Raw genomic sequence first — 9,113 nt, forward strand, 5'->3', positions numbered from 1 at the left:
AGCAGGTCCCAGGTTTGCATCCCCAGGAGGGAAAAGGTAAAAATGGAAAAATGTCCTTCCTTGCCATCCTGGAATGGTGCTCCAGGTGACATAAAGTAAGTGAACGATGATAGTTTTTCCCTGAAAAGTAGGGGATCGTCATATCCTTTAGTTCCCGCCCACTTCTACCTCTGCTTCTCACCCTCCTGAGTTCCTCATTTACTACCCAAGCGCCCTACCTGAATCCCCCTAGGTGCATATCCTGGGCATAGTGTAATATTGCTCCCCAGCTAGGTTTACACGTTTTAAACCCCATGCATACATATATCATATGACTGCATCAAAGTGCATTCCCCAGGCTACCTCCATTTCCTCAGAACTGTACTGCAGCTCTCTCTCTGTCTCCCAGCCATTCTCTCGCCCAGTTTGCCACCATTGCGCACTGTGATGGTAGAAAACCAAGAGGTGATGGATGGGTGACTTGCGCCAGTGCTTCCTAACCGCTGGGAATCCGTCTGGGTACATTCGCTCCTCTCCCCAGTGCTTAAAGTGGGCCGGGGCCTGCCGGGGCCGGGCCCCGGCAGTCTCCAAAAAGTGGGACTGAGCCGGGGCCCTGCCGGGACCCCCGTCCTACCGCAACATTGGCGGGATGCATTACCCCGTCGCGGCCGCCGCCGCGACGGGAGATGTGCCTGCAATGAAGTCAGGCAAGCTGACAGAAGTGGCAGCCAGCCACAACGACGCTGGGACTGGCTGCCACTTCCGTCAGTCATAGTAACTGCATCTGGTGATGGTCGCGGGAGAGGTCACCAGAGGCAGTTACTGTGCCTTTGTTTCCCCAGGTCGCCGAGGTGTCTTTAACCCTCGGCGAACCTGGGGATTCTTCGACATATTTCGAGGTTTATAAAAGATGGCTTGAATTGTGTACTTTCAAAGCCATCTTTTATAAACCTGAAATGTTTAAAAAAGATGGCCTGAAAACTAGGCAAACCGTAGGGTATGCACACAAATATATATATAAATGTTATATATTTGTGTGCGTACCTTACTATGGCTTGTGTACTTTGCAAGCCATCTTTTATAAACGTAATTTTTATGTTAAGAAAAGATGGCTTGCATAGTACACAAACCATAGTAAGGTACGCACACAAATATATAACATTTATATATATTTGTGTGTATACCCTACGATTTGCGTACTTTTTAGGCCACGCCTTGTGATGAGGGCCCCCCCCTCGATTTCTTACTCCACTTAAAGCCCTGCCCCTCCCTGTCTTGATATGCCAGCCTTTCCTGCTGGCTGCAGTTCGCAGAGAGCTGGGCCAGCTGGGAAAGTACGCCATGTCCTTGCAGGTGCCTCGTTGTCATTTGCAAATGAGAAACACTGGCTGCTGTGGAAACTAGCATCATTAAACAAGTTCTACCATTAACATTGAATCTTGTAATGTGAAAGCATAAGTGTGGGCACGCTTACTTCTAAAGCCTATGCTGATGCGAAGGTCATTATTGTGAGTTTGGCGGTAAAAACACCCGTCTGGCAATTAACGTTACCACATGAGAAATTTCGTGCATTCGGTATACTGTTACACATTTACCAACAAGAGTGCAACAATGGTAAATACAGAAGGCAAAAAATACTGACACTGCATCCGATAGTGTCAGACCGAATGCGGAAATAATAACGATACAGGAAGCGGAAGTAACGGACATCCGACGACAAATAGCACACCGCAAAGCAGCCAAGACAGGATTGCAATCCATTAAAAATCACAAAGTACGTTACCCAGGAAAAATGTCCAGCTCCCAGCATTATGGGGAACCCACTGGGGAGAAGGGAGGCGATGGATACTTGAGGAAAGCTAAGTTCAAGGACCAGTGTATTAGCAGAGGGGGTTGCGAAGGAAGGCACCCAGGCTTGTGGGCCACATGATGGCCAAAACAAAACTCACAGCTTCTGCCAAAGGTGCCTAGCTAAGGGGAAAGGTATGTGACAGAATTGCTGCTGTGTCCGTGCATCCCTGTATCACCAATGACATCAAAAGCAGGCGGGTGGCCTCAAGCGGAGTGTATGTTCCATCAGCAAGACGCGCAGGCAGGAGTGCCGGCCACCGGAGGGAGTTCAGTGCCTGGTGCATTCATGCACCCGTGGGCGGCAACGCCTGCCTCGGTGGTAGACATCATGGGCATTACTGGAAGTGGTGATGCAGAGGTTGGGGCAGGCCTTCATGCTGCAGGTAGGGGGTACAGCATTATTTTATGTAAATGACTTGTGATGTAAGGCATGTACTAGCGCAAGATGGCGCATGAAGGGCAGGGCCACCTTGGCAATAAGAATAGTCTGGCGACCGCCACATTATCTCATTTCAACACACCAGCATGCAGAGCTCCTGGGGTTTCCCTGTCCATGCCTGAAAGGACCAACCAGGTTTGTTTTTGCTTTGGATTCTGGGACTTGTAGTTGCCCTAAATTTCAAATGAGAATGAAAAAGCTATAGGTTCCACAAATGAAAGGAAAGGAGCGTGACTGGGTGGTCTTCTCATGCATGGGTGGGGGTAACTTGACAGCTCTCTATCCAAGCCCAATTACATGTACCCATCACCTTATCCCACAGACCCTGGTGCAGGACCCACAGACACCAAACCATGCACACATGCACTACAGCTGCAGGCAATCCAAAAAGGAACCTCAAACACGCAGACAGCGATATGACATGTGCACACCACATTCCTGCCCACAAATGTAGGTCCAGAGTACAGAATCATGTTGTGCAAATGGCGACATGCCCCAGTGAAGTAATGTGTGGACTAGATACGTATATAATCTCACCCAAGTGCAGCCACAGATGCCACATCCAGCTCCCAAACAACTGCCACAGCGTGCCCTGCAATACACACCCCACTGACCAGCAAACTGAAAGTTAGGACTGCACCAACAGGGAAGAAGGTCCTCCTAAAATCAGCTGTCACTACTGCAGGCAAAGGAAAGAAAGGGAAGGTGAAGCCACTTGCCAACCCGCACAACCTACCTAGCAAACCCAGCCAGCACAACCTGCCTAGCAAAAACAGCCAGCACAACCTACCTAGCAAACCCAGCCAGCACAACATGCCTAGCAAAAACAGACAGCACAACCTGCTTAGCAAACACAGCCAGCACAATCTGCCTAGCAAAAACAGCCAGCACAACCTACCTAGCAAACCCAGCCAGCACAACCTGCCTAGTAAAAACAGCCAGCACAACCTGCCTAGCAAACCCAGCCAGCACAACCTGCCTAGCAAAAACAGCCAGCACAACCTACCTAGCAAACCCAGCCAGCACAACCTGCCTAGCAACAACAGCCAGCACAACCTGCCTAGCAAAAACAGCCAGCACAACCTGCCTAGCGAACACAGCCAGCACAACCTGCCCAGCGAACACAGCCAGCACAACCTGCCTAGAGAACACAGCCAGCACAACCTGCCTAGCAAACCCAGCCAGCACAACCTACCTAGCAAACACAGCCAGCACAACCTGCCGAGCAAACACAGCAAGCACAACCTACTAGCAAACACAGCCATCACAACCTGCGTAGCAAACACTGCCAGCACAACCTGCTTAGCCAACCCAGCCAGCACAACCTACTTAGCAACCCCAGTCAGCACAACCTACCTAGCAAACCCAGCCGGCACAACCTACCTAGCAAACCCAGCCTGCACAACCTGCCTAGCAAAAACAGCCAGCACAACCTACCTAGCAAACCCAGCCAGCACAACCTACCTAGCAAACCCAGCCAGCACAACCTGCCTAGTAAAAACAGCCAGCACAACCTGCCTAGCAAACACAGCCAGCACAACCTGCCTAGCAAAAACAGCCAGCACAACCTACCTAGCAAACCCAGCCAACACAACCTGCCTAGCAACAACAGCCAGCACAACCTGCCTAGCAAAAACAGCCAGCACATCCTGCTTAGCCAACCCAGCCAGCACAACCTGCCTAGCCATCCGAGCCAGCACAACCTACTTAGCAACCCCAGTCAGCACAACCTACCTAGCAAACCCAGCCAGCACAACCTACCTAGCAAACAAAGCCAGCACAACCTACCTAGAAAACAAATGAGACTGATAGAGACCCATGTGTGTATAACTGAGGGGGGGTGGTAGCCGCCAGTTTTGAATTAGAACATATCTTTAATATTGTATGTTATAGTATTCTGATATAGCTAGATCGGTGTTCAAAGCAATCACCAAAGACCCAACATGAGAGTGTTCTTTTAGTGCTCACATGCAATAAGATGCTGAGGCTAGTTTGGAATAAATAACAATCCTGTTCCTAGTCTCGTAGGTATCAAAACAGTACATGAGTTTAATTACATGTTATAAAATAAAATGATATTAGAACAGTTAAGGCAATACATACCATTTTAGCTATGCAAATGAAAGACAAAGACAGTATGCATATACATAAAGCTGAACCTTGGCCTGTGTGACATAGATTATTTACATAGGAAGGACATTACTTTGCAATTAAAAGAACCATCCATTGAGTTCAAACAAATCAAAAAGAAGCCAAAAGGAAATAATTGCAATACGGCTGTTGAAGTACAGTGATGGAACTCAGTAAGAGCAATTTTTCAAAAGCAATTGGAAAGAGAGAACAAAGCAGCAGACAAACAATGCTGAGGTCTGATAATGAATAATTTTCAACTAGTTGTAGGTCTAGAGAAAAAGGATGTTCTAAGTATGGGGATGTTCAAAGTCCAAGGGAACAATCAACTGGGTTGATGTCCTGTAAGGTGAATTACTTGTTTTTATGAAAAGAGAAGGATGAGGGTGTTTCACCCTAGTTTGGGAATGACCAGTCCTTGGTCTACGTTGGGAAAAAACTTCCCAGATTTTAGCTGCCGGCAGGCTGGTGGTGGGGCCTGCTTCAGGGACGTTTCGGCTTCCAGGTATGGTGCCTTCTTCTGGCCCGCTGGATTGTGTCACTGATAGAGACCCAAGCAGTGTAGGTGTGTGGTGCCAAGATGATCACATCCTATCTGATGACCATCACCACATCACTTCTACACAACAGTCCACACATCCCATGCCAGTCCACATGCCATCCAGGTTGGGCCAGGCTTCCAGGTTGTATGACTCCAGTGAGGCAGAACAACAGGCCATCATCGATTGCCTCTGGGAGCTGGAGACCCGACTCCAGCGGCAGGAGGACCTATTGATGCCCAGTATGAATGGGCTGTAGGACCTTAGAAAGGCCTTAGCAGTGTATGGCAAGATGTCGGGTCAGCATGTGTCCCATCTGGCATACAAAATGGATGGCCTTGTGGTGCCATAACTCTTCAAAGCCAGCACATGCGGGAGAGACGACTCAGCAGGGCTTCCACCTGCTACCTGGTATTTTGGAGCAAATGGAGCGGCCAATGCAGCAACTCCAGTCTGTGGTGTCCAGAACCCCCACAATATCCAAAGCTGTCATTCACAGCTCTCCATATGGCAATACAGGGCATGCAGACCCTCCACCTCTCAGCCCACACGGGAAAGGGAAACAACATGCCAGTAACTGTGGCCACTGAGGACAGTGGTATCACAAGCAGTCTTGTTCGAGCTTTGTCGGGGTTCACTTCTTGGAAGAAAGAGGTGTGTTGGGGTTCACTTCTGGGACAGAGAAAGGGGATTGTTGGGGGTCACTTCTGTGGAAAATGGAGGGAGGTGTGTTGACGTTCACTTCTGAAGAAAGGGGAGGGGTAGCAAACAAAACACATGCGAGCCAGCCGTGTACAATAAAGGGTGCGATGTATACATTTGCGTCAGACGTGTCATGCACCAGTGTTCACTTTGACAATGTTAGCAGGCAAGACCCTCGTGCTGATGGTGCAGTCTGAGATAGTTCTGTTCTACTGTACACATGCATGCATGCATGCATGCGCGTGCTTCCTTCAAGACGACATGCCGCATCTCCTGCTGCATTCACACGTGCAGCTAACAAAGGTGGTGATTTAGAGGTGCAAAGCTACGTAGGGGCCCTCCAGATCCGAAGGAATGTGTGCCTTGTGCTCAAGGGGGGTTAGCATTGCAGATATGCGTGAAGCCAAGAAAAGGCGCATGTCACCTCTCAAAAGAGAGAAGCCTGGTTGTACCACATATCAGCCCCATTCGGAGGACTGGGATGAGCACTCCATGCATCGGCGGGCGTGTTACTCCTGTGCACAACACCTAGGCCAACAATCTCATAGTGCCTGATTTGGCCATTTCCACTCCTTGAGCACTGTAGGGTGTACACCTTTGAGAGGGGTCACCTTATATGCACACTGAAAGGCCCCTTATGTGCTAGGACTATCTTTGATATTATAATTATAATTGGTTATTTATAACGCGCTTAATTCCCAGAGTTTTCTGAGCGCGGACCCGGGGATCGAACCTGTGTTGCTCCGCGTCGTCTTGCTTCCAAAGAGGGAGCGCGTTGCCTGAGACACTTAGAAAGTAACTCCACCAGATGCTGCCTCATGATCAGGTCTTCCCGCACATCCCAGTGGGGACGTCCTGCTGGTGGACCCCCCACATCATTATCCTCATCACCGCCAGGCGGAATGTTCACATTGTGGCGCATCAGCACATTGCGCTTTATGCACAGATTATGGAGCATGCAACATGCAATGACAATGTGGCCGACCTTCTGAGGAGCATATGCTAGGGCTCTACTGGTTCTCTGGAAGAACCAGAACCTTGCTTTAAGGAGTCCACATGTCTGCGTGATGATGACGCTGCACGTTTGAATGTGGGCAGCACTGTATTGCCTCTCCTCTAGCCTTTGGGCATTTCTGTAGGGTGTCAAGACCCATGACTGGGGGGGTTATCCAGTGTCATCTGTATAGTAGTGGGTAAGTTAAGAATGCTTCCATTAGTCCTATTTTATAGACATGACACGGGTGGTTGTGTGTTGATGGAGTGCATGGTTGATGAAGCTAAGGAGTTGTCTTGTGTCCCTAGCACAGTGTGTGGCATCTGTGCTCCCCCTCCCCAAGCACTCCCTGTGCTTAAACCACCCTCAACAGGCACTGACTTTGTTTAACCACCCGGCTTCCACCAGGCATTCCCTGAACCAAACCACACACTGTCACCAGACCCCCCATTTCTTTACCTCCTGTGCTCAACCACCCACAAGTCACTCTCTCATTTCAGTTTACCTAAGAACCACACCCATTGACCTCTGTGGGTAGCCATGTACGCTGGCACGGTACTGTTTCATGGTGCCATTGCATAATGCATGCTACCGATTTCTGTAGACATGCTCTGTCATATGAGGGGCCACCATGGCACATGTGTATGGCTCCTATAATATTAGGGAATTGTGCAAGGTCATTGAAGCATCTTTTGATTGCATGTATTGATTCAGGGGTTGTGGGCCATGCGAAGTGTGCTGCTGCATGACGTAGCAGGTCCATCAAAACCCGGATGAGGATTTGCGAGAAGGTTGGATGTGCAATGCCATGGACCATGCCAACTGGAGGTTAGAATGTGCCAGTTGCTAGGAAATGGAGGACAGCCCCCGGCTTCAATAGAGGTGATATGTCTGCGCACATTCTTATTGACTTTCAAACTCCCCCTCAATGAGTTGCAGCATGAAAGTGATTGCAGCCCTGTCCAAATAATATGTTCTCAGTACCTGGGAGTCAGTTAGGCATCATGTGGACAGTCTGACTCTGGGTATGGGTGGCCTGCATTCTTCCCGCCCTCAAAGATCAGGTGCAGCTCCCCAAGATGCAGCTGTACTGCTCCAGCATCTTGCATGGGGGTGTCTGTTGTGTGAGGTTTGGGTGGGCCTTTTGTGTTAAATGACCTGCACCTATGATTGCTTCCCCTTACCTGGCAGCCATTACCACCTCCTTTTTGCAGGAGGAAGCATTCGTAGGTGTTTCATGTGTTATTTTGAAGTTAGAATCCTCCAATACTTACTGCATCAATTATTTCAGTCCCCGCATCCAGGATGTTTCCCATTCAGTGTGCCACAGTTACCGTATGTGTTGCCCGCACACTTCATGTCCGGTGTTCTTGCATGTGGTATGCAACACCGGAACGTGCTGAGTGTTGAGACATCTGGCATTCAAAAATACTGTGGGCCCGATTCACAGAAGTGTTTTATAATGGCGCAATCCCATAGGAAAATTCTCTAGGAATCAGGCCCTTTAAGTCTTGCCACCATTGCCAAATTTGTGATCAGCTGCTAGAGAGCGTATCTGTAATGGCTGCTTAGGAGTCTAGCTCTGCCATTAAAGCGTTATCTGCAGTACAAGTGACTACATAAGATTAATGGGGGAGATCCCAAAATCCATTCCTTCTACGGAGTGGATACCTACCTTGGTTTTGGGAAAGACAAATAATTACTATAGAGAAAGGTAGGAGAAAGGTTTTGGTCAACAGTTATACCCTATTACGCCGAACTACATGCGTATTTCACAAAAATATATTTATTTTAATAATTTACATTATAAAATGTCTCATAAAATAGAGAAAAGTTTGTTACATTCATCATCACACTCTAGAAATAGAATAGATTCTAACAAAGACAAAGCACATAGATACAATAATTCTTAAAAAACAGATAAGCAGCAAATGTATATCTCTCATTGGTAAATAGACCGGTCTACAGGACAAATGTACAATCTCTAGGTAATTATGAATAATCTAGACTATTCATAATTACCTAGAGATTGTAAATGATCTAAAACTGTGTCCTAATAGGATTTGTCCTGTAGACCGATCTATTTACCAATGAGAGATATACATTTACTGCTTATCTGTTTTTTAAGAATTATTGTATCTATGTGCTTTGTCTTTGTTAGAATCTATTCTATTTCTAGAGTGTGATGATGAATGTAACAAACTTTTCTCTATTTTATGAGACATTTTATGCTGTAATTATTAAAATAAATATATTTTTGTGAAATACGCATGTAGTTCGTCGTAATAGGGTATAACTGTTGACCAAAACCTTTCTCCTACCTTTCTCTATAGTAAGTACAAGTGACTACACCTGAAGGGAAATTGAGCCCCTCGGATTCCTGATTCACCCGGACACTTCTACGGCTCTATCTTTTCACACAGTTTTCACACACTCTTCTCCTATGCACCCCCCCCCCTCATGCCCCTTCCCCTCCGCC

The sequence above is a fragment of the Ambystoma mexicanum genome, chromosome 13 (assembly GCF_040938575.1).
Source record: "Ambystoma mexicanum isolate Mex_15411 chromosome 13, UKY_AmexF1_1, whole genome shotgun sequence".
Taxonomy (NCBI): Eukaryota; Metazoa; Chordata; class Amphibia; order Caudata; family Ambystomatidae; genus Ambystoma; species Ambystoma mexicanum.